The sequence below is a fragment of the Salvelinus sp. IW2-2015 genome, linkage group LG1 (genome assembly GCF_002910315.2).
Source record: "Salvelinus sp. IW2-2015 linkage group LG1, ASM291031v2, whole genome shotgun sequence".
NCBI classification, from domain to species: domain Eukaryota; kingdom Metazoa; phylum Chordata; class Actinopteri; order Salmoniformes; family Salmonidae; genus Salvelinus; species Salvelinus sp. IW2-2015.
Window position 1 is genome coordinate 35640431 of NC_036838.1, and position 26473 is coordinate 35666903.

Sequence of the window (26473 nt, forward strand, 5' to 3'; positions counted from 1 at the left end):
AAATGTCATTTTGCACACAAGAAAGCACACAGTGTTGAAGAGAAGCCCCACAAAGACTGGTAGCCCAAGATGCGCTCATTAAAATAGCACATACCATAACCATTGATTCAGGACCATGGACAGAAGGCTACCGCCAGTCAGCATGATGAAAGGCTAACGTTAAATGCTCTGCCAATCTCAGCACCACCAAAGTGGACAGCTGTGCCAATAAGCTACATTGGTCATTGGTCCCTCTATCCATCAAATAACACATCTGTATACCTATCAATCGCAATTAGACCCGCAAAAGCAAGTAATGACATTAACAATCACAGATCAATCTTAAAGATGCATTGAAGTAAAAAGCAAAGGCCTAAACTATACATGACATAAAACATTTAGCCAAACAACCAGTAGGCTCACATGAGGGAAAACCAATGAATTAATCATTTTGGAACAGCGGCGAGGGCCATAAAGGTTGTAGCTTACCATTTAGAAGAGTTGCAGCCTCCTCGATGCTGTGTTGAACCTCATGAGAAGTTTCTGATTCCCTTCCTTTTCAAGGCAAAATGTACTTGTCAGGTCCCTCTCAAATGCCAGCTGGAAAAGTTTGGCTTTTCGTTGTAACATACTCTTTGTTCAGAGTTTATGTTCACTGAATATGTTTTTCATGGTGGAGAACAAATTTTTGCACATTGCTGTAGATGCCCCAATTTTTCGTTGTTGCATGTTTCAGTTCCAATAGCATAGTCGGCATTACTGACAACGGCTGTATCTTTGAAGAACACTGAGTGAGGACCATTTGTTGTTGCTGTGGTTGCGATTTCACTTTGCAAGAATGTGTGAGCCCTAATAAACTCTGCTTCCACTTGTTCAGTTTTGGTTAGATTCAACAGGTTGTCAGGTGCTAGTGGCTGGGGTAACGGAGGTGCAGGTGCTTGTTGTGATGTTACCCTCCTGCTGCTGGTGCTAGGCTCTGGCTCTTCTCGATCTTGTTGGTCAGAAGGTGGCGTGGGGGATGGGCTGGTATTACATTTGATGATAGGCTACTCAACCTTGGGGATTTGGCCTGCAGGCTGGTCGGTGAGCTTGGCATCACTCTCAACATGGTGCTCCTCAGTTTTTTGGGTCTTGGCAGTGCCCAGCCATTTTTGGATATCAATGCTGATAAAAGCGTAGCCAACTAGCTATATTTATTCAGCGTGCTGCTACCAAAACTTAACGAAGCTACTAGCTAGACTGTTATTAGCTGTAGGCCTAGCTGTCTGTAAAAGTGAAACACATTTTCCACTCTCTGTGAGAAAAAAAAACTGGCTCTGGGATCCAATGAGCTTCCTAGACAAGGTAATGAAGGCGGTACCTTATTACATTGCATGGCTGGGTGCCCAATTAGAATGCATTTTTGGATTTGAACTACTAAATATTACATTATTACACCCCCCCCCCCTTCCTCACCCTTCCTCAGATCATGAGCGCACACCTGGCATATAGCCTCTGTCCTGGTCTGTGCTACTGGCAGGCCCGGAAGTGCTACATTGGCAAAACCGGGCAAGGTAATTCATATACCATTTGTATGTTTATGGGGAATCAAAACTGGGGGGGGCACAAATTATATCTGGGGGGTCCATGCCTGGCTTTGCCACCCCATAGAGCCGGCCCTGCAGGTTAGGATAATTACCGTGGTAGGTTAGGTGAATTAGCGTCGCAGGTTAGGAGACTAAGGTTAGGAAAAGGGTTAGTGTCAGGCTTAGCTACAATACTACAGTTGAAACAACTGTTGTCCCTGACAGAAAAGAAACGGCCAGGGACCAATGGTGAGCTTCAATGGGTGTAACKTGACATAAAGAAACACTGATATCACAAAACGCCTCTAATTACGGTCTGCAATTACCCTTCTCAAAAATTCCACTCGTATGGCCAACACTGCAAAAAAAGGTTGATCTTACCAAGATATCTCTTACCATTAAAATGCATTGACTTGACGTCTTACCAAGATCAATTATCACTGGCAGATAATTTTGCTCTCTTTAACATAAAGGAGGCTTGAAACAAGTCAGAATATCTTAAAACAATACAAATGATCTTGATGCATTTTCTGGGTGATCGAGATCAACTCAAAACAAATAAATGTAACTTCATTGTCTCAATACCATACTTAAAATTGTAGGTAAGATTCAGATTTTTTGCAGTGCACTGTGCTCCAACCCGTTCATAAGCAGAATGTGAGGAACTCACTGAGAGAAGCTCCAGCATAGTGGGATCAGTGAAGGCTTACCATAGGGAGGTCAGTGAGTTCTGCAGTCCACTTGTCTAGGGACAGATCCCTGCATTTGCTAGTACAAGATAGATAGCTTGAGGTCTTCATCATATACTTCAGAAGACTTCTACTGCATCAACACAAACATACTTCAGATGACCATCTTGAACAGGATATAAGATTCTTCACATCAAAGCCTGATCTAATAGAAATATCTTGAGGATTTATGAGATTGTGGTTTCTGGTATGTCTTTGAGCCTTGATCTCTTTCAAACATCTATTGATGTTTAATTTCAGTTCCACCCCCACCTTCCTCTCTCTTGGGGCCTCGTTCCTCTGTGTCTGGGGCTCTCCTGGAGAGGCACCTGGTGTCTCCCTTCGTGGAATTCCTCCTGCAGAGAGGAACAATGCTCAGGGGTTCTTTGTTTCCAGCAGAGCGTCTGTGCACCACCGCACAGGTTCTCTAATGGGGGGGGCAGGTGGTCCGGGTGTGTGTGTGTTTGTGTGCGAGGGGGGGTGCTCTGTGAAGTTGTCCTGTGAAAACTTTCTCTGTCGCTTGAAGTCTTGAGGAAATAACAAACAACACTTCAGTGGTATGACAGATGTCTCCTGTTGATGAACACTTCAGAGACTCGCTGATTACACCGKCTGGCTGGTACAGCAGCATTATGTAACAGCCACAAATGCTGCATGTCAATTTAAACTGCTGCTGTCTATTGGTGCCACTCCAATAGATCTCCTGGACGATTCAGTTGCCCATGCTAGTATGACAGTTATTTTACCAGAAATGAGCCCAGCTGACTTTTTGGCTGAGATCTCAGATACTGTAGTGAATCAGGTAGTTGGGGCTTTTGAGGGCATCTGACTAAACTAAAATCCCCCAGTAATTACTGGCTGTGTGTGTCTCTGTGTTTGTGTTTGATTGTCACCGCCACAGGGTTCGAAGGTTCACACCATATCAACCTCTGGATGATGACACAGCCTTCACTGATCTCGCACTGATGATGTCAGTCATGCCACGGCTGCAAATACACACAGGAAATATGTGTGTTTGTGTGTGAGAAGACATGCACGAAGCACAGTGAACATTTGAGGACACTTGCTCCAAAGTGGTCCTCAAAATACAAAACCACCATTCACAGTCAGCAACATAGTGCTGTGCAAACACCCTGTGGATATTCTTGAAACGCACAACTATTACAGCTGTGCTCCAGTTTTATTCTTGATGACTCAGAGGACTTTACATTCCCACACTGATTGCTCAATTGTCGGGCATGAAAATGGTGTGAGATCTTATCTCGACATGCTTCGTTTTAATCTCTATTCCTAGAACAAATCAAAGTGCTAGTCAGGAGGGAGTTTACCTAGAGCAACTCATGTTAGATGTTCTACATACTGCAGTCTCACTGAGCTCCTTTGAGACCAAATTTGGCTTGATTATTAAAATCACTAAGACGATGGAAATTAAATGGGAATCCAGCCAGTGTTGCAATGGAGTTTAGTGAGGGATTTACGCAAGGCTGCCTCACTTGAGGAAAACAGGAGACCTTGACGAGCAGATCAGAACCAGATAGGGCCTCAGATACAGTAGACTCTTCATGGTGTATGCCTCTATGCCAACTGGGAATATCAGAAGCTTTAGAGTGGTTTGTCAATCATATTTATAATTGATAGTGGTCATATATTGTCCATCATAAATGTACTTTGCCCCTTAGGGTCACCATATTACACCCCCCATGCCACCAGATTAAGAGAGACCACTAACTGGTCTCCGTGGACCAACAGGGCAACCAACCACAGTGGGTCATTGACAGTTAAGGGATGACTGAGTCTGTAAAGGCACCATCGCGAGATGTAATCACAGAATGTCATGAAACAGAATAAACACATAAAGGTTTGACTTTCATCATTTGATTCCTAAGTAGAAAAGCTTTTTGATTATTCCATGTAATGACCCTGACCAACAGAGTCAGCATTAGAGGTACTTTCTTCAGACACCTATATGACTCACATCCTCATTCCCGCAGGCAGTGTGTCAAGTGTCATCAGTGTTAGCGCTTCTGATATCCAGCACCTGTCACAAGCCTTTGGTGATTCACTGGAACAACTGCTGACTTTCTATAGCATTACACATTATTCTTATATCATGATCTACTCCCTCATTTCAGATAAGAAATACGACGATTGCACACTCATTTCTAAAATATTCCCTCTCTTATTTGTGAGGTGCCTACTAAACAGGAAGAAGTGCTAATGTGTCACTGTATAGTGACATCAAACATTCTCACAATATGGTGAGTCTCTCTCATTCATATGGCCTGTTGTTTATGAAAACAAAGTGAATGGCAATCATCCCCCGACAGACAAAACCAGGGGGGCCTGAAACATTGACCTTAATTGGGTTTGATCGTAACATTTCCCAACATAACTCAGTCAATTGATTGGGTGTAGTGATCTGTGAGGGCATCCTTTTCTTTCTCTGGCCCCATTATGTGCTGAAGGTAGAGGGTTGCTAGGCCCTGTGTTCATGTCCATCTCCATAGGCCACAGACACACATGCTTGRCTGGACATGCAGACGCAGCCCAAACAGACTAAGGGCAGTTTTGACGTTGTCATTGCACAAGACAGCCTGCCAAAGGTCTCTTCTTGAGGTATTTACCCATTCAAATCCTAAACAATGGACCGTCGCTGTCATATGAGCTTTTCAGTAAAGAGTGCTATCATGGGAACATATGCAACTGAGCTACTCTAATTAGGTAAACAGGAATAGTATACCTTGTTTTGCCAAAGTGTCATTTTAAATGATAACCAATATCTGGGCCAATTATTTTGTAAACATTAGACTTGGACCAATCCAGTTAGGGAAATTCAATTATGGTTTGAATAATCTCATCCACCAGCTAGCTAAATTAACCCAGCACAGCCAATATCTCTCGGTCTCTCTCTGTCTATATGCAGTAGCGATTGAGCCTCGGGGATGAGGTTATGGCTTGGAAGGCGATTAATACATTGGCCATGGATATAGTAGCCCCTCAAAATGTTATACATCAGGGATTTTTCATAATGATGTACACCCTAACTTTTGTGCTTGTAGCCCTAATTTATTTTAAGAGTCTCTGCAGTAGTATCACCTTGTGAAGGAGACAGCTGTGAAGTCACACACACCTGAGCCCAGCACAGCAGGAGAAACCAGGAGAGCAGGCACGCACGCACGTACACACGTACACACACACACACTTGGATGATTCTGCTGGAAGGAAATATCCGCACCTTCAAGGACCAGTTACCAGGTGTCCCCTTCATTGTTCCTGTCTGAATTATCTTTCTTCATTTCCTGATAAGACAAATAAAAGCAAGAACCATAGTGTATCTATTGTGTGAGTAAATTTCAAGTGTCCAAATGTAGGCTAAAGGTCGAACAGTTCCAAATGGATACAACATCTCTTTAATGAGAGACAGAACTGTGTCACAGTGTACATCTGCTCTGGTTCTCCACTGACCTTTGAGCTGTGCATGCTGCCTGCGCCTCCATGGCCCTTCCTCACTAGGTAATCAATCCCCACCGGGCACCCTTGGAACAGCTGCTAGGCTTCTAGATTCCAGAGGTGAAATGTCTCCTGCACTCCACACTAGGCCTGCAGTCCTCTGACGACTTCAAAGGCGATGGAGTGGCCCATCCATATAGAAGAGACACCACAGGAAATAAAGCTTGTTTGAGCATGGGATTTGGAGGCTATGTGTAGTGCCACGATGGAGTAAAATATTGCAGCTGTAATTCCGGTGTCCATATAGTCATATGTCCCTACTCCTATTAATAATTCACACACTGAATGTATCCTATACCTGTGATGATGAGTCTGTGAGCCTTTGTAGAAAAATGCCAGAGCATCACAATCATCATCCTATTCATAAGCCGACAGTCAATGACCCAGAAATGGTGTGTGTGTGTGTAAAAAAAGAGAAACTTGAAACCTGCTTCTGCATGGTATCACTGTGGAAGCTTGCAGGWCACTGCAAGTGGTGGCTCATTCCGCTTTGAACAGGAATGAAATGGGCAAATAAATGAGAATACTTTAAAGAAAACACTGTCTATTTTGTGTGATATGCTCCCTTCCATATTATTGGGTAAATTGTCTATGCTCTATGATACAGTTATTTAATCATGCATCTTTTGTCTTGATTAAGTCTAAACGTTGAGAAAATATAAATGTTTGTTTAAAACCAAACAATCATGACAAATATGGTGCTACATGCAACAGGCAATCATGGATATAATGATTTCTGCATAGTTTATTCAACGTAAAATTAAAGTGAAGAACGAAGAAATGTAAGCTGCCATGTAACACAGACTAGTACATGTAATATTGTTGCGCTCCAAGGGAGCGCGTGCCGCGTGAAAAACGCTCAACGCGCGCTCTGGAACCGCACAATAGAACCAATTGATTGGAGGTTGCATGCAGTAGGCGGAACCTGGACACGCTCAACATCCCACATTCAATAGATTATGAGCTAAATTTTTATAGTGAACACATTACATTTACACAGCAATTGAGAAGGAGCGCACACGAATCTCATAAAATATTGATTGCCGTATAACAGGTAACGGAGTGAAGAGCCACAAGACAAAGAAAAAACAGCAAAGAAGCGGATGCAAGATTCGTGTGGAGATATTCGGACTGAGTTCACATTGGCACACTAGTTATCTCTGGTAAGAGTATTATTCACCGTCAATATTCAGTGCAATGTCTTTACATAGTCGGCTATTCATCCCTTCATTTCCTTTGTGGTCTACTGAAACCATATCCAATATGGCTATCAGACAGGTTTATCGAATAGTGTTGTCATCAAGAGCCATGGCATGCATTGTAGCTCGAATAAAAATAATACTGTGAATTTATTTCGGAAATTTAAGACAGCCTATCTTCTCGAGTTAGTTTCTCATAAAGAATGCTGTTACATTATAGTTACATTGTTACATTATTGTTAAATTGGTGTTATATATTACTGAAGTAACGGTTCTCAGTGAGCGCTGATCCAGTTGATAACTTGCGCTGCACTCTGGTCTGGTCATACATTGGTCATCTACAATTTCACAAAGTTATTTAAGTAAAAACATTTTACTGGTCATCTAGAGTAGGCTAGACTATACTCACCATCCGTTTATTTTACTATCCAGCATGTGGTGTATTTGCCACAGTTCTTCAACACCTCTATAGATTCTTGGTCATTCTTATTAATATGTTATCCCCCTTTTCGCTTACCACTTAAACGTGGCATATATACTACACTGAACAAAAATATAAACATAACATGTAAAGTGTTGGTTCCATGTTTCATGAGCTGATATAAAATATCCCAGAAATGTTTCATGTGCACAAAAAGCTTATTTCTCTCACATTTTCTGCACAAATTTGTTTACATCCCTGTTAGTGAGCATTTCTTCTTTGCCAAGATAATCCACCCACCTGACAGGTGTGGCATATACAGAAGCTGATTAAACAGCATGACCATTACACGATTAAACCGCATGACCATTACACAGGTGCACCTTGTGCTGGGGTCAATAACATTGTGCCGTTTTGTCACACAACACAATGCACWGATCARGTTTTGAGGGAGTGTGCAATTGGCATGCTGACTGCAGGAATGCCCACCAGAGCTGTTGTCAGAGAATTTGATGTTAATTTCTCTACCATAAGCCGACTCCAATGTTGTTTTAGGCATTTGGCAGTACATCCAACCGGCCTCACAACCGCAAACCATGTGTATGGCATTGTGTGGGTGAGCGGTTTGCTGATGTCAATGTTGTAAACAGTGTGCCCCATGGTGGAGGTGGGGTTATGGTATGGGCAGGCATAAGCTATGGACAACGAAAACACTTGCATTTTATCGAAGGCAATTTGAAAGCTCAGAGATACACTGACGAGATCCTGAGCCCCATTGTTGTGCCGTTCATCTGCCGCAATCACCTCATGTTTCAGTATGATCATATCATGCACAACCCCATGTCGCAAGGATCTGTACACAATTACCTCATGTTTCAGTATGATCATATCATGCACAACCCCATGTCGCAAGGATCTGTACACAATTCCTGGAAGCTGAAAATGTCCCAAGTCTTTCATGGCCTGCATACTCACCAGACTTGTCACCCATTGAGCATGTTTGGGATGCTCTGGATCGATGTGTACGACAGTGTGTTCCAGTTCCCACTAAAATATCCAGCAACTTCGCACAGCCATTGTTGATGAGTGGGACAACATTCCACAGGCCACAACCAACAGCCTGATCAACTGAATGTGAAGGAGATGTGTCGYGCTGCATGAGGCAAATGGTGGTCACACCAGATACTGACTGGTTTTATGATCCAATAGATGCATATCTGTATTCCCAGTCATGTGAAATCCATATATTAGGGCCTAATGAATTTATTTCAATTGACACATTTCCTTATATGAACTGTAACTCAGTAAAATCTTTGAARTTGTTGCATGTTGCGTTTATATTTTTGTTCAGTAAATCATAGGCCTAACTGTATTATCATATAGGCTAGTCCAATATTGTTTTCATTTGCCCTTTGTAAATCAGGCMCCTTTAGTTCCAAATGCCTCAAGTGACAAAGGCTATAGTGCATTTAGAAGCAAGTTTTTATCTAATGTGTTGGGTTGTTTTATCCAATGTAGGCCTACACCCCCACGCACTAACTCTGTGTCACTCTGCACTAGACAGGTAACAAGCATTCCTAGAGACACCTGGGTTGCTGAGAAGCTGCAGAGTGCAGAGCCCCTTCTGTGGGCTATTTGTAGGGAGGGCAGCAGTTGAGACTATTGTGTCTGCTGGAGCTGACAGGAGGGAGCAGGTGAGATTTCCTGTTCTGTCAGCCTGTCAGGACTGTACTGTTGATATATTTGAATGAGCGCTGGCCTGTCAGTGAGTCGTGCTCTGGCTCACTCTCCCGTTAAACCTCCACCCCCACTCCAGAGCACTGGTTCACAGTTGACTGGACTGATGCTCCAGCCGGAGCTGTGTGCACAGAACTGCAGAATCACACAAGTGTGTTTTATGGAAGGTATTTTTTGAGTGAGTGTAACTTAGCATATATTTCTATCGTAGACTTATGGGTTGAGGTTTGATTTTCATCCTTTGAGTGCCATGTTTGACTGAACATGACTCTGTGTATCTCAACAATACAGGCAGCAGTCAGTGGGTTTGTTCAGAGCTAGCGAGAGAGATACAAGTGTAATCGTTTTCTCATTGAGTCATTATCCATGTGAAATTACACTTGGCCGACGAGTTCTTTTCATCTTATTTGATATACAGTACCAGTCAAAAGTTTGGATACACCTAYTCATTCCAGTTTTTATTTATTTCTACTATTTTCTACATTCTACATCAAAACTATGAAATAACACAACCCAAAAAGTGTTAAACAAATCAAAATATATTTGATATTATATATTCTTCAAAGTAGCCACCCTTTGCCTTGATGACAACTTTGCACACTCTTGGCATTCTCTCAACCAGCTTTCAGTTAACAGGTGTGCCTTGTTAATTTGTGGAAYTTCTTTCCTTCTTAAAATGCGATTGAACCAATCAGTTGTGTTGTGACAAGGTAGGGGTGGTATACAGTCGATAGCCCTATTTGGTCAGTCAATGCGGACAATTTCAAGAACTTTGAAAGATTCTTCAAGTGCAGTCGCAAAAAAACATCAAGCGCTWTGATGAAACTGGCTCTGAGGACCGCGACAGGAAAGGAAGACCCAGAGTTACCTCTGCTGCAGAGGATAAGTTCATTAGAGTTAACTGCACCTCAGAAATTGCAACCCAAATAAATGCTTCAGACTTCAAGTAACAGACATCTCAAAATCAACTGTTCAGAGAAGACAGCGTGACTCAGGCCTTCATGGTAGAATTGCTGAAAACAAACTACTAAAGAACATCAATAAGAAGAGACTTCGTTGGTCCAAGAAATATGAGCAATGGACATTAGACCGGTGGAAATCTGTCCTTTGAGATATTTGGTTCCAACCACCGTGTCTTTGTGAGAAGCAGAGTAGGTGAACAGGTGATCTCTGCATGTGTGGTTCCCACCGTGAAGTATAGTGGTGTGGTGGTGCTTTTCTGGTGACACTGATTTATTTAGAATTCAAGGAACACTTAACCAGCATGGCTACCACAGCAATCTGCAGCAATACGCCATCCCATCTGGTTTGTGCTTAGTGGGACTGTCATTTGTTTTTAAAACAGGACAATGACCCAACACTAAGGGCTATTTGAACAAGGAGAGTGATGGAGTGCTGCATCAGATGACCTGGTCTCCACAATCACCCGACCTCAACCCAATTGAGATGGTTTGGGATGAGTTGGATGGCAGAGTGAAGGAAAAGCAGCCAACGAGTGCTTAGCATATGTGGGAACTCCTTCATGACTGTTGGAAAATCATTCCAGGTGAAGCTGGTTAAGAGAATGTCAAGTGTAYAAAGCTTTCATCAAGGTTAAGGGTGACTACTTTGAAGAATCTCAAATATATTTGTATTTGTTTAACACTTTTTTTGGTTACTACATGATTCCATGTGTTATTTCATCATTTTGATGTATTCACTACTATTCTACAATGTAGAAAATAGTAAAAATTAAGAAAAACCCTSGAATGAGTAAGTGTCCAAACATTTGACTGGTACTGTATGTGAAAACATCAAAAGTTGACATTTTAAAAACAGTGATTGTCAAGAAGATTCGCAGTGACATGGCCAGCAAGAAAATACCCTCCCTATGGCTAGAAACTTGAAGCAAGTTTTGAAAATCACAGTTTCTTACTTTTAATCCTACCCTGTGATGTCAGAATAATTTATTTAATACCCTTATGTTTAACCAGATAATAGAAACAAACTGTTTTCACATGTAAACACTGGTATGGTGCTGGAGATAATGAATTAGAGGTTGAAAAGTGGCATAATTGTCCTGTAGAAAAGGAGGACTGTATAAGGAGGGTTTGACTAGTTCAGAGTTCGAAGTGCCACATTGGTGCAGCAAGAAGAATGCAGATGAAATGAGATGAAGCAGGAATCCAAATAGTAGGGTTTTATTGCACACAAACACAGGAACACATGGGGAAAGGTGGTCAGATGTGGTTTACGAGGGAAATACAAGAGGGAGATACAAACACATGTTAACATCCACGCATGACTGACACATGCAAAAGGGATAAATAACAAATGCATCCCACATGCTGGACTGACAGGAAATTGTACTAAGTAATTTGACAGCGGAATATAAACTTTAACATCAACAAAAAATTATCTGAATGTTAACAGTTATACATATTCTTTAACAATGAAAGGTACTCACTTCTCAGTCACGAGCACACACACAACATAGAAAGGAAAACAAGTTGGCTGCCCCATGCATTCATCAACAGGAATAAGAAAGACTGGAGGGAGGAACTGCTGCTTAAATGGTCATGGGTGTTAATGAGCAGAGTGGAGTCAGGTGAGATGAGTGGTAAAGGAGGTGCATGGCCAGAGTAGAGTTAAAACCTGGTTTCTGTCTTGAGCCTTTGTAACATGCCCTTTAAGTCCATTTGGTTTGTGCTGTTCATGTAATCATGTAATCCGACATTACAGCTCCTTGTATCATCTTCTCTATGGTGTGTGAGAGTCAATGGCCTGGTAAGTAGATAGAGGGGTTCACTTTATTCCTACATTATTGGATCAAAGAATATTATCCATTTGCAATATATACCCCTCCTGCCTACAGGTATTGCTTTACCTCGGCTGGAATGACAAGTCAACGTGAAGTGAATTAGATTTTACATTTTTGAACTCACAATGCAGTGAGGGAAGACTGAACTCTCCTACAGAGATTTGAGCCCCAGAGACTTTTTGATGCTGTGATTTGCTGTCACTCTGAAATAATGAAATTATGGGACATCAACTTCAACAACTTATTTTTTTGCACTCAACACTTTCACCTTAATATGATGGTTACTTGTAGCTAAGTCAGAAATGTGTGTTTGAAATTACATTGGACAGCTTTACGATTGATGTGGTTATTACGTGTCTTATAACATGTTATTCACTTTTGTTTCCMCACAAAGCTGAATCGAGCCACTGCTTACTATGTGCTCCTGTTCAACACAATTTCAAAGTATATCAGAATGATAAGGAACACCTCAGGGCAATAACCTAGTATGTATGATCAGAAACAGTAGTCCAGATGAATTAGAGAAATCCTCAGCCATGAAAGCCAAACTCTTTTTGAAGTACTGTTTGTACATTGAAGTACTTTGTAAATCCGTAGTCTGGGAGGGAAAAATGACCTGTAATCTCTTAAATTGTCTAAACTACCAAGGCTAAGGAGTTAGGAAGGTAGTTAGAAAATACTTTTTTGGCTGACCAGTTTGAAGCAGGTGAAGTCATCTTTTTTTCTGGAAATGTTAATGACATCAGTGTGGATTTGTAAGAGCATAGACTCAAAGATCTTTGGCCATCTTTGAACAGTTTTAAAACAGTGCTTAAAACTCATTATTTCACTAAGTCTTAGAATACCCAGCACTCACACACTTTTAGATTTGCTGGAGAGAAAGTGATGAAAACCTCAAATTAAATTGTTTGTGTCCAATTTGATGGTGAGAATGCCTCCAGGTCCACCACACAATTCCATAATTTCTATTTCATAAAATTGTTTCATATTCTTCTGTTGGACTTCTACACCACTGCATCGGTAAAGCTCATGTGTTTGTCACAAGTTAAGTCACAATTTAACATCCATGAGCTCAGTGTTTGCGGGCTCGTGGAAGATATCTCAGAGGAAGTGCTTAAGGGAGAGCATTGATGGAGGACACCCAGAGTCACGCTCCATAACTCAACATTGATCAGGGTGTCATTAGGCACGGGATGCAGGGCTAGAACTAGAAGTAGGCCAGACTCAGAGACATGCCCTTACCCCTCTACTATCTCAATGGCTTCACTGTGACATCAGCAGCAGGGGTGAGGAGAGGTACTAATCTATTTAGGACAGCTGCTTGGGAACACAGCCCTCACATTGGACGGCATTCACTTCCTGGAATGTCAGGAATCAGGATGTGACTTTAAACATTTTGAATGTGTTACACTCAGCAGAGCCAGAGCCCTCTATTTCTGTTTCCAAATAGAAAGGTCTGAGCCGAGCCAGAGCTTTGTTTTGGGTTTTAATTTAGAGGTATGGCACACATCTCTCAGTTTGTGAAGTCCTAGTAGTTACCTCAGCTGTTTTGTGGAACTATAAATGCTTTTGAAATAATTTAACCTAAAGCCATTGGCAACATGTCTTATGACAGCGGGGTTAGCCTAGCCCTAGACCCACTTGGTACGATGGCATGTGATGTAGTCGGGTCCTCGGCGCTGAACCATGGTGGAGGCCCATCGCTGGGAGTTGTATTTCCAGCTGGATGGTTTCCCCAGTGATGATCTCTCTCCTCGTCCACGTGATGGAGAGAAGAGAGAGGGAGAGAAGAGAAGATAGGGYTGGGGAGCCAGGAGAGGATGCTTTTTTTGTCTGRGGCCACATGTCTATGATTTGGGTGGCTGGACAATTTTTAGGAACATTGCTGTGGGGATTTGCTTCCATTCAGCCACAAGCATTAGTGAGGTTGGGCRCTGATGTTCGTCGATTAGGCCTGGCTCGCAGTCAGCGTTCCATTTCATCCCAAAGGTGTTCAATGGGGTTGAGGTTAGGGCTCTGTGCAGTCCAGTCAAGTTCTTCCACATCGATCTCAACAAACCATTTCTTTATGGACCTCGCTTTGTGCACGGGGACATTGTCATGCTGGAACAAGAAAGGKCCTTCCCCAAACTGTTGCCACAAATTGGAAGCACATAATCGTCTAGAATGTCATTGTATGCTGTAGTGTTACGATTTCCCTTCACTGGGTTAGCCCGAACCATGAAAAACAGCCCCASACCATTATTCCTCCTCCACCAAATTTTACAGTTGGCACTATGCATTCGGGCAGGTAGCATTCTCYTGAAATCTGCTGAAACCCAGATTCGTCCTTTGGACTGCCAGATGGTGAAGCGTTTCCACTGCTCCAGAGTCCAATGGCGGCGAGCTTTACACCACTCCAGCCGACGCTTAGCATTGCACATGGTGATCTTAGGCTTAAGTGCGGCTGCTCTGCCATGGAAACCCATTTCATGAAGCTCCCGAAGAACAGTTCTTGTGCTGACGTTGCTTCCAGAGGCAGTTTGGAACTCTGTAATGAGTGCTGAAACCGAAGACACGCGATTGTTACGCGTTACGTGCTTCAGCACTGGGTGGTCCTGTTTTGTGAACTTGTGTGGCCTACCACTTCGCGGCTGAGCCGTTGCTGCTCCGAGACTTTTCCACTTCACAATAACAGTACTTAGAGTTGACCGGAGCAGCTCTAGCAGGGCAGAAATTTGATTAACTGATTTATTGGAAAGGTGGCATCCTTTGCCGGTGCCACGTTGAAATTCAMTGAGATCTTCAGTAAGGCCATTCTACTGCCAATGTTTGTCTATGGAGATTGCTTGGCTGTGTGCTAGATTTTATACACCTGTCAGCAACTGGTGTGGCTGAAATAGCCAAATCCACTAATAGTTTACCAAGCGGTGAAGAAGCCAGTCAAGATGCATACAATGGTATAACTGTATAACTTATTGAGGATCTGAAGGCCCATGCCTAATCTTTTTAGCCTCCTGAGGGAGAAGAGGTGTTGTCATGCCTTCTTCACGATTGTGTTGGTGTGTGTGGACCATGTTATTCCCTTAGTGATGTGGCACAAAGGAATTTGAAGCTCTCGACCCGCTCAATTACAGCCCCGTCGATGTGGATCCGTTTCCTGTAGTCCGCGATAAGCTCCTTTGTTTTGCTGATGTTGAGGGAAAGGTTGTTATCCTGGCACCACACTGCCAGGTCACTGACCTCCTCCCTACAGGCTGTCTCATCATCGTCGTTGATCATGCCTACCACCGTAGTGTCGTCAGAAAACGTAATGATGGTGTTGGAGTCATGCGCGACCACACAGTTGTGGGTGAACAGGGAGTACAGGAGGGGACTAAGCACGCACCCCTGAGGGCCCCCCATGTTGAGGGTCAAAGTGGCGGATTTGTTGTTGCCTACCCTCACCACCTGAGGGCAGCCTGCCTGGAAGTCCAGGATCCAGTTGTGGAGGGAGGTGTTCAGCCACAGGGTCCTGAGTGATGAGCTTGGAGGACACTATGGTGTTGAACGCTGAGCTGTAGTCAACTAACTGCACTCTCACAACTCTACCTACATGTACATATTACCTCAATGACCTCGACTAACCGGTGCCGCCCCACATTGACTCTGTACCGGTGCCACTTGTTTATAGCCTCGCTATTGTTATTTTACTGCTGCTCTTTAATTATTTGTCACTTTTATTTTTTTATTTTTTTGTTGGTATTTATCTTAAACCTGCATTGTTGGTTAAGGGCTTGTAAGTAAGCACAAATTGTAGTGTATTCAAGGTTCAAAAAGGCTTCTAAAGTTTGTAACAAAAAWTGTATCAACCCCTACAAACATTTCTATTAGTTATAATCAACATAATAATTCACATTATCGGTTGCTGTAGGATTATTTTCCTGCTGTAGCAAACTGGCTCAAATTAAGATCCTACATCTGTATGAGTGTTGGGTATAAATCTATGTAAGAAACCTAATATTTACTATACAGTGGGGCAAAAAAGTATTTAGTCAGCCACCAATTGTGCAAGTTCTCCCACTTAAAAAGATGAGAGAGGCCTGTAATTTTCATCATAGGTACACTTCAACTATGATAGACAAAATGAGGGGAAAAAATCCAGAAAATCACATTGCCCCCTAGGGATTTTAATGAATCTATATTGTGCAAAATTATGTGGAAAATAAGTATTTGGTCACCGACAAACAAGCAAGATTTCTGGCTCTCACAGACCTGTAACTTCTTCTTTAAGAGGCTCCTCTGTCCTCCACGCGTTACCGTGATTAATGGCACCTGTTTGAACTTGTTATCAGTATAAAAGACACCTGTCCACAACCTCAAACAGTCACACTCCAAATCCACTATGGCATACCAAAGAGCTGTCAAAGGACACCAGAAACAAAATTTAGACCTGCACAGGCTGGGAAGACTGAATCTGCAATAGGTAAGCAGCTTGGTTTGAAGAAATCAACTGTGGGAGCAATTTTAGGAAATGGAAGACATACAAGACCACTGATAATCTCCCTCGATCTGGGGCCCACGCAAGATCTCACCCCGTGGGGTCAAAATGATCACAAGACGGTGAGCAAAAATCCCAGAACCACACGGGGGGACCTAGTGAGATGACCTGCAGAGAGCTGGGACCAAAGTAACAAAGAACCTACCGTCAGTAACACACTACGCCGCCAGGGACTCAAATCCTCAGCAGTGCCAGACGTGTCCCCCTGCTTAAGCCAGTACATGTCCAGGCCCGTCTGAAGTTTGCTAGAGAGCATATTGGATGATCCAGAAGAAGATTGGGAAGTAATGTCATATGTCGAGATGAACCAAAATAGGAACTTTGGTTTAAAAACTAAACTCGTCGTGTTTGGAGGACAAAGAATGCTGAGCTGCATCCAAGAACACCATACCTACTGTGAAGCATGAGGGGTGGAAACATCATGCTTTGGGGCTGTTTTTCTGCAAAGGGACCAGGACGACTGATCCGTGTAAAGGAAAGAGATGAATGGGGCCATGTATCGTGAGATTTTGAGTGAAAACCTCCTTCCATCAGCAAGGGTGTATTGAAGATGAAACGTGGCTGGTCTTTCAGCATGACAATGATGCCCAAACACACCGCCGGGGCAACGAAGAGTGGCTTCGTTAAGAAGCATTTCAAGGTCCTGGAGTGGCCTGTAGCAGTCTCCAGATCTCAACCCCATAGAAAATCTTTGGAGGGAGTTTGAAAGTCCGTGTTGCCAGCAACAGCCTCCAAAACATCACTGCTCTAGAGGAGATGCTCATGGAGTTACCTGCAACAAGTAAACTTTTATGTACAGCGCCCATAAAATCATTCCGCAGTCTCATCGACATTGATCGTGTGAAAACCTGTGTGGAAGACTTACCAGAAAAACGTTTGACCTCTTGTCGATTGCCAAACAAAGGGGTAGATTAACTAAAAGTTATTGAGATAAACTTTTGTTATTGACCAAATACTTGTATTTTCCACATAATTTTGCAAATAAATTCATAAAAAATCCTACAATGATGGTCGTGATTTTCTGGATTTTGCCCCTCATTTTGTCTGTCATAGTTGAAGTGTATTACCTATGATTGAAGATTACAGGCCTCTCCCATCTTTTTAAGTGGGAGAACTTGCACAATGGTGGCTGACAAATACTTTTTGCCCCACTGTATACTTTGATCCAGAAAGATAATATCCACAACCAGAGAGTACACACAGTTAATGATATATGCTTGGTGATATGTTACCAAAAGACTGCTGTGCACTAATCTGGTATTTCCCCACCACCCAGGCTCAGAGAGAGAGAGAGAGAGAGAGAGAGAGAGAGAGAGAGAGAGAGGATGAGAGAGGAGAGAGAGAGGAGGAGAGATAGAGTAGGAGAAGAGAGAGAGAGAGAGAGAGAGAGAGAGAGAGAGAGAGACGAAGAGGAGGAGAGAGAGACCTGAAGGAAGGAGAGAGAGAAGAGAGAATGAGAGAGAGAGAGAGAGAGAGAGAGAGAGAGAGAGAGAGAGAGAGAGAGATGAGGAGCATCTCAGAGGCTGACACAAATCTCTGAGTTCTTAGTTAATCTCCCATTCACCCAGCCAGCTAATCATGATGGGACTCAATGGGCCTGGAATCCCTCCGAGAGCCAGTGAGCAGAGAAGGGATTAAGTATTGAGTGGGGAGAGGAGATTGGGAGCGAAAATCAAGTAGAGAGATTGTAAAGGTGAGTGGAATATTAACAGTAATAATTTGGTAGGTGCTTATATATGTGTGCCTTATTTCACGTGTGTATTAATACACAAGTGTGAATTGAAAATGTGTCTTTTGTATATCCCAACTCCCCCTGAGACAGCCTCGGAGAGTGGGGTCGACCCTGGATCAATTAGGTTTAACCCAGTTAACAACAAACGTTCCCACAACTGTAGAGAATGTTCCCTTAAGAGTCTCATTAGGYCATTACCTAACATTTTCATAGGAATGTTCTAGTAATGTGCAAGGACTGTTTCCAAGAGACCGTTCCCTTAATGACAAACAGAACTTAACCACAACGTGGTTACCATGTTCTCAGAATATTCAATATCAATGTTGTTGACACATTTTATTGGAATGTTGCAAGAATATTCCAGAGGGTTAGGAGAATATTCCATCAACATCACACCAAATATACACAGAACATAGTTGCCATGTTGTAAAGGGGTGCGTAACTGGTGGCAGGGAAGTCAGACRCAGGAGAGCAGAACTAGGTAGTAGCCGGAGCASTTTAATAACTTCTTGTCAATAMGGGAGCGYTGTTTTCACTTTGGAAAAAATYGGGCCCAAATGAAACGGCCTCGTACTCTGTTCTAGATCATACAATATGCATACTATTATTACTATTGGATAGAAAACACTCTCAAGTTTCTAAAACTGTTTGAATTATATCTGTGAGTWAAACAGAACTCATTTTGCAGCAAACTTCCATACAGGAAGTGAAAAATCTGAAAACGAGGCTCTGTTTCAGGGCCTGCCTATTCAACTGGCTTTTATTTATCGATATGCATGCACTTCATACGCCTTCCACTAGATGTCAACAGGCAGTGRAAGGTGGAATGGGGTGTCTAGCTTGATCTGAGGCCGAACAAGAGCTTTTGGAGTGACAGGTCCGGTATTTTCTTTGTCTTCGACGGCGAGCGAGGGACCTCGACATTGTCTTCTGAAAAGCGTTCGGTATATACGGCGAATATCTCCGGCTCTGATTTTATTTGATACATATGATAATAACATCATAAAGTAGGTTTTTTCAACCGAGTTTTATCAGTTTATTCAACGTTTATTGGGACTTTTGGAGTTTTCCGTTCTTTGCGCCAAGAGAGGATGGGAATGTTAGAAACCTTGGCTAGCATTGTGGCGCGAATTCGACAGAAGAAATGGACATTCTAAAACCAAACAAYGATTTATTCTGGACCAAGGACTCCTTGTACAACATTCTGATGGAAGCTCAGCAAAAGTAAGAAAATATTTATGGTTATTTCGTATTTCTGTGTAAAATTTTGAGTCCTATTCTCCGCCGTTTTGGTGAGCGCTGTCTCGCAATAACGCAAGCTGTATGTTATGGTAAAGTTATTAAAAAAATTTTTTTGAACAAAACATAAATGTATTGTATAACATGTTATAAGACTGTCATCTGATGAAGTTGTTTCTTGGTTAGTGACTAATTTTATCTCTATTTTGTCAGTTTTGTGAAAGCTACCTATGCGGTGGAAACATGGTGAAAATATGCGGTTGTGTGTTTGGCTATTGTGGTTAGCTAATAGAAATACATATTGTGTTTTCGCTGTAAAACATTTWAAAAATCGGAAATGATGGCTGGATTCACAAGATGTTTATCTTTCATTTGCTGTATTGGACTTGTGATTTCATGAAAATTATATTATATGATATCCCTGTCCCGTTAGGCTAGGCTATGCTAGTCAGCTTTTTTGATGAGGAGGATCCCGGATCCGGAAGGGTGATGAAGTAGAGGTTTTAATCCAAAAACCAACGGCATAAAAATACAACAGAATATGGGTACAAAATCCGCCGCGCACCAGTAACATGTGCACAAGCACTTACAACAAACAATTCCACACAAAGACATGGGGGGAACAGAGGGTTAAATACACAACAAATAATGAGGGAAATGGAAACCAGGTGTGTAGGAAAACAAGACAAGACAAATGGAATAATGAAAAGTGGATCGACGATGGCTAGAAGACTGGTGACGCCGAACGCCGCCCGATCAAGGAGAGGAAACGACTTCGGTGGAAGTCGTGACACATGTTCTSAGAATATAAGATATTAATGTTCTAGACATGTTTCATGGGAACATTGCAAAAACATTAATGTGTCCAATGACGTATAAAACATAGGATGTTCTCTCATGGTCCCCTGGAGGTTTTTGTGTAGTTCCCAGCTTGTTCCGGGGACGTCCCTTAAAACATTTTTAGGGCGTCGCCTGATGRTCTCAAAGAAACGTTCTCCCCACCCCTCAAAAAACTTGTTACTTTACAAAACACTCCTTGTTACTGTTGCAGAGCCCATCAAGGCCCTGATTGGTGAACTACTAATATATTTACAGCTTTTTGTCTGTTGGCAGGAATAGGGACACCCACACACAGCGCAGTGCTTTTAATGTACAACATTTCAAATTACATATTTGACACACATGATTACATTGTGCATATATATTTATACAGTAAATATTATTCAACATGTCCTCACTTGGGATTTGAATTCACAACCTCTTAGTTCACAGCATTCCTATCGTCCTGCTACACCACCATGTCTGTGTCCATTATCATTTAATCAGACTATTCTCTCATCATTGATTTACTTGTTTCAACCATTTGAGGGTTTTCTGTCTGGCTGTCTAATGTTGGTGGGGGCATAGTACTTAGTTTTAATGTTACTCCTTAATCACTATGATAGAGTGAGTGGGATTAAGTGTGCTTTTAACAGAGCCGAGATGTACTTTGAAGTGCAAAGTGTAGCAATGCAGGTGAAATCAGTCAGACTTGGTGTAATGGGAAGATTGGAATGCCATGAACCAAGAGGTTGTGAGTTCAAATCCCAGGTGAGGACATGTTGAATAATAATGACTGATTAAATGTATAAAGTAATCATGTGTGTATATTGAAAGCTTTGTTTGTGTGGGTGTTTCTAACCTTACCAACAGGGAAAGTACTTCATTGGCTTGGCAACAGTAACAATGTGTGATGAAGCAAGTTTTTTGGGGACAATCAGGCGACGTCCTAACAACATCTTTAGTAACGTCCAAGGAACAAGCCGGGAAGTAGACAACAATCTCAAAGGGACCATGACACAATGTCTTATGTTTTAAACGTTCTTGGGCACAGGTAACCTTGTTTTGTGTATGTTGGGTGTGACGTTGATGGTATATTCTCCTAACCATCAGAAAACGGGACGCATGAATGTTCTTGCAACGTTGCCATAAAATGTGTCTAGAACATTAATATCTTATATTCTGAGAACATGGAAACCATGTTCTGTGTATGTTTGATGTGACGTTGATGGAATATTATCCTAACCCTCAGAAAACTGGACACAGTATGTTCTTGCAACGTCCCATAATACGTGTCTAGAACATTAATATTGTATATTCTGAGAACATGGTAACCATGTTCTGGGTAAGTTCTGTTGGACATTAAGGGAATGTTCTCCTAACTATAATGCCAAAACATGCTAAATAAGTTCTCAGGAAGTTTCTGCTGACATACATAGAATGTTCCTGTAACTAACAGAAAACTGTACACTCAAATGGCAAGGGAATATTACAAAAGGTTCTCTTTCCCTGGAATTGTTAGCTGGGAAGTGCCTTGCTCAAGGGCACATTGACACCTTGCCAGCTCAGGGATTAGAACGACCAACCTTTCAGTTACTGGCCCAACACGCTAACTGCTAGGCTACCTGCCACCCATCTTGGGAGCAAGCGAGAGAAGAGGGTAGGAGTGTGAGGAAAAAGGGATAGAGTGAATTAGAGCAGGGGAGGGCAGTGAGTTCGTGGGGAATGGGTGATGAAAAAGAGTTCCGCCTGGGCATCAGAACAGAAGTGTCTGACTTTGAGGCTCTCTCTGATAATGTCTCAGCAACCTCACTTGCCATTCAATTAATTGGTCTGTGACTGACTGGAACTACTTGAAACAAAGAGAAATCAACGGCACGTAGATATAAAGTAGAGCTGAAGGGTCCCATGTGTTGATTAATTCAGTTGTTTAAGCACTTAATTTAGCAGTCCAGTCAATGTTATGCTGCTGAAAGAACGCCAAGTGGTATGCTGAATGATAGCTGATAGTTATAGCTGGTGCCAGTGCATCCCCCTCACACTGAAGTATTTGTGGGATGAAATGAAAATAGCAATGTGGATAAATGTGAAGCACACCCTTGTCTGATTGCTGTGTGTGTAGAACCAGAATAGACAGATGACAGTTCAGCCCATCCATAATATTTACTAGGACTAGCGTTTCACAACTTTACCAGGCAGGTTTATTTCAGGTGTCCACTGCATCCGTCCGTCCGTCCTTCCATCCATCCATCCGTCCATCCATCTGTCCATCCATATTCACACGTGCTGGTGCCCAACACGCCTCTGTTTGTGACATGAGGCTATTTTTAGCAGCATAGTGAGTTTGTGTGTTTGTGTGTGTGTGACACACATGGGAGGTTAAATCCTGATTTCCCACCTGAGTGAGAGTGGCTCTAGTATAATCCAGTCATCCTAGGGAAAGACAGAGACAAGCTGTTAGAAGCCCCCTCTTCTCCACTCTGTGCTCTTAAACACAGGGAGACACACGTCTATTAGCAGCTCATCAGAGAAATTATGTGGAAAAGTGTAATCTCTTAATCTGTTGGAAATCTCTCCACACTGAACGTTCAGCCCGCTAGAGAGATGAGATGTTTTCTAGTCAGACACGTTGTCACTCAGAGCCCTGGGGATTTTAATTTGACAGCCAGCTAGACAGAAAAAAAMGAAATACCTCAGTGGCACATCATGAAATTTTCTCATGGTAGCCGAATTGCGTTTCTATTTGACTGTAATGCTTAAACCCTCATCTTGCTGAGGTAAGGTCTACCACAGATAATTCCCCCAGTATCTATTCTTGTGGTTAATCAAAATACAATACAGATTGTACTCTAATTGGTGGGTTGTAAGGAAAACATGTATATGGAATCAAACCTCTGTAGCCACAGGGGTTTGGGAAAGTCAAAGGGCTTTGCTGATTGGATATGGAGCAGAGGCACTTTTTCCCTGCCTGAGGAGAGTAGCAAAACTGCMAAAAAATCCCTTATTGTTTAATGATAGTCCAAAGCCTCTTCAACAGATTAAGCTCAAATGAAATTACAGTGGACTAATGAAGCACAGGGCCTTGACAGTGTTGGAGAAGGGGTGTTATAGCCCGATTATTCCTCGAGCAGACTACTCACACACACACACACCCACGCTTACAGACCGCACACCCACAACCTACACGCACACCCACAAAGCCCCCCCCCCCCACCCCCCCCCCCCCCCCCTCCCCCCACACACACACATACGGGCAATATAAGTAATCAGTGTTGGTAGATGTGGTGTGCGGGTCAGGACCCTGCTTTGGAGTGGTTCTGGGCTCGCGGTAAACACTTCTCTTCTGGTCCTCATACATCTCCTCCGGGATGACGTCTCTTAGCCATGTTGCCTACGTCAGAGTAGCCTAGCCCCAGCAGCACAGACGCTGGTCTGAGGGTGAGAATTTGAGGAGAGTTTTTTGGGATCAGGGCTCTTCAAGGCTTGGATAAACAAGCAAGCCTCTGACAGATTAGACAGGGAAGGAGGACATTGATTTTCTCCCACACGAAAGCGTAACAATGTGACATTTGCTCTTGCGTAATTATGCCCCTATTCCCATGACTCCACCCCCCCACCCCCACCCTTACCAAACAAGCTCCTTTCCTCTGGGGACACGGCCTTCTGTCTACACAAAGCAGAGACCCAACAACAACACCCATGAAACCCTGCAAGAACAGAACACAACAGCGGTTTATAAAATCACTGCATCCACAACATCCACTGGCTTAGGGAGCAATATAGGGATCATTGCCAATAGTCATTCTGTGTCAGCCTTTCCATGTGTATCTTAATGCTGCATGCAGAGCAGTAGCAAATAAACCCCATCTATTAATAGTTGTTTATAGAGAGACCTTTAAAAATAACAGCATGTTGAATTTAATTAAACGCTCTCGATGTAATTACTTGACGCCACATGTGCACCTCCCTAGAGGTGGTGAGTAAGCCTGCATGACGTTCTCCCAACAAACTACTTCCTGTCAAACTGCTCACACACACTCACACACACACACACATACACACTTTTAGGTGGCTAATCTGGGAAAGTGAGGTGTTTGAGACTTAAGTGATGATGGCTGGGCAGGCAGGCAGGCTTTGTTAATTGTGTATGAAGGATATGTGATGATGGTGGCATCATGCCGTACAAATCGTTGGCGATTGGTGCCGTTTAAAGATGAGGGAGGACCGTTTTTTGGTTTCATGAGCATGGTGTTATTTCTATTACAGCATATTGGATGAGTGTCATTCATATTCAATTCACCCAGCTCAAACATTAATAAGTTTGGGCTACTACATGATACTCTAATTTCCCTATATCCATCATGAGGTTGCTACAACGTAGCCTACGAATGAAAGTTTACAACGTAGGTGCACAGGGCAAGATATTTTTGTTGACAGACAGTAGCACATTCAATACCGCCTTGCACACTCTTTCTTGCCTGCATCTAGCTGATCTAGATTGTAATCATTAGTCCAACAGTTGCAAACAATAGTTTCTGTTGTACAAATGCAGGTATGTTTATCTCCATTTCGTTCCGTTTGCTTCCGTTTAAGAAAACCTTTTCAACAGAATCGGCTGAATGAATACACCCCTGATCAAACGCAAACACAGAACTAGCAGCCACATACAAACAACATGATCACACTCTCTCCTCCTCTCACATTTTCCCTTTTCTTGTGGACTTCAGTGAACAATACAACAGCTGTCTGTGACCAGGTGACAAAACCTTTCCAAACCAAACCTTCATACCATATTTTAATTTGTATTTATTTCACCTTCATTTAACCAGGTAGGCCCGTTGAGAACAAGTGCTCATTTACAACTGCGACCTGGCCAAGATAAAGCAAAGCAGTGCGACAAAAACAACAACACAGAGTTACACATAAACAAACGTACAGTCAACAAGACAAAAGAAAAGAAAAATATAAAAATCTATGTACAGTGTGTGCAAATGCAGAAGAGTAAGGAGGTAGGCAATAAATAAATAAAATAATTACAATTTAGCATTAATACTGGAGTGATAGATGTGCAGATTATGATGTGCAAGTAGAGATACTGGGGTGCAAAAGAGCAAGAGGGTAAGTAATAATATGGGGATGAGGTAGTCGGGTGTGCTATTTACAGATTGGCTGTGTACAGGTACAGTGATCGGTAAACTGCTCAGACAGCTGATGCTTAAAGTTAGAGAGGGAGATATAAGACTCCAGCTTCAGAGATTTTTGCAATTCGTTCCAGTCATTGGCAGCAGAGAACTGTAAGGAAAGGCGGCCAAAGGAAGTTTGGCTTTGGGGATGACCAGTGCAATATACCTGCTGGAGCGTGTGCTACGGGTCGGTGTTGATATGGTTACCAGTGAACTGAGATAAGGCGGGGATTTACCGAGCAAAGACTTACAGATGACCTGGAGCCAGTGGGTTTGGCAACGGATATGTAGTGAGGCCAAGCCAACGAGAGCATACAGTTCGCAGTGGTGGGTAGTATATGGGTCTTTGGTGATAAAATGGATGTCACTGTGATAGACTACATCCAGTTTGCTGAGTAGAGTGTTGGGGGCTATTTTGTAAATGACATCGCCGAAGTCAAGGATCGGTAGGATAGTCAGTTTTACGAGGGTAAATTTGGTGGCATGAGTGAAGGAGGCTTTGTTATCATAACCACTAACCGCTACACACAGCCTACATCGTTGTCACCATATTAGCTAACGTAATAGTCATAATAGCTACTAGAACTAACGCATTACTAAACCCACTGCAATCATGCAGTACAGTGGACAGCAAGCAGTTTAGCAGTTACGCTGGCTGGCTCCGGTGGCAATACATTAATAAAACCAAAAGCTTACCATGACTTGGAAGAAATCCAGTGTTGAATAGCTATAGCCAGCTAGCTAACATAGCATCACTCTCTGTTTGAGCCAGGTGTTTGATTAGGCTAAACTAGCTAGTTGCRTTCGCTAGCTAAGTAAGTGAAAGTTTAAACAAATTCTACAAAATTATAGCTCTCTCTCTCTCGTTTGCTTCTCCTTCATTTTTAAAGATATGAATTTGTTCAAAACTGTTCAACTATTCAACTTTCTCTGTCTTTCAGTCAACTACTCAACACATTTTATGCATTGCAGCACTAGCTAGCTGTAGCTTATGCTTTAAGTACTAGATTTATTCTCTGATCCTTTGATTGGGTGGACAACA

The 26473-nt window shown here is 42.5% G+C and overlaps 1 protein-coding gene across 2 annotated transcripts in view; it reads left to right on the forward strand.

The window, feature by feature from the left end:
* The first annotated feature begins 6692 nt into the window (after nucleotides 1-6692).
* Nucleotides 6693-26473, forward strand: part of LOC111966496 (sodium-coupled neutral amino acid transporter 3-like) — a 61976-nt gene continuing 42195 nt past the window's right edge. For both annotated transcript variants that reach the window (XM_023991187.2, XM_023991195.2), the window contains exon 1: nucleotides 6693-6945. The gene's annotated coding sequence lies outside the window, so the exon portion shown is untranslated. The remainder of the gene's footprint in view (nucleotides 6946-26473) is intronic.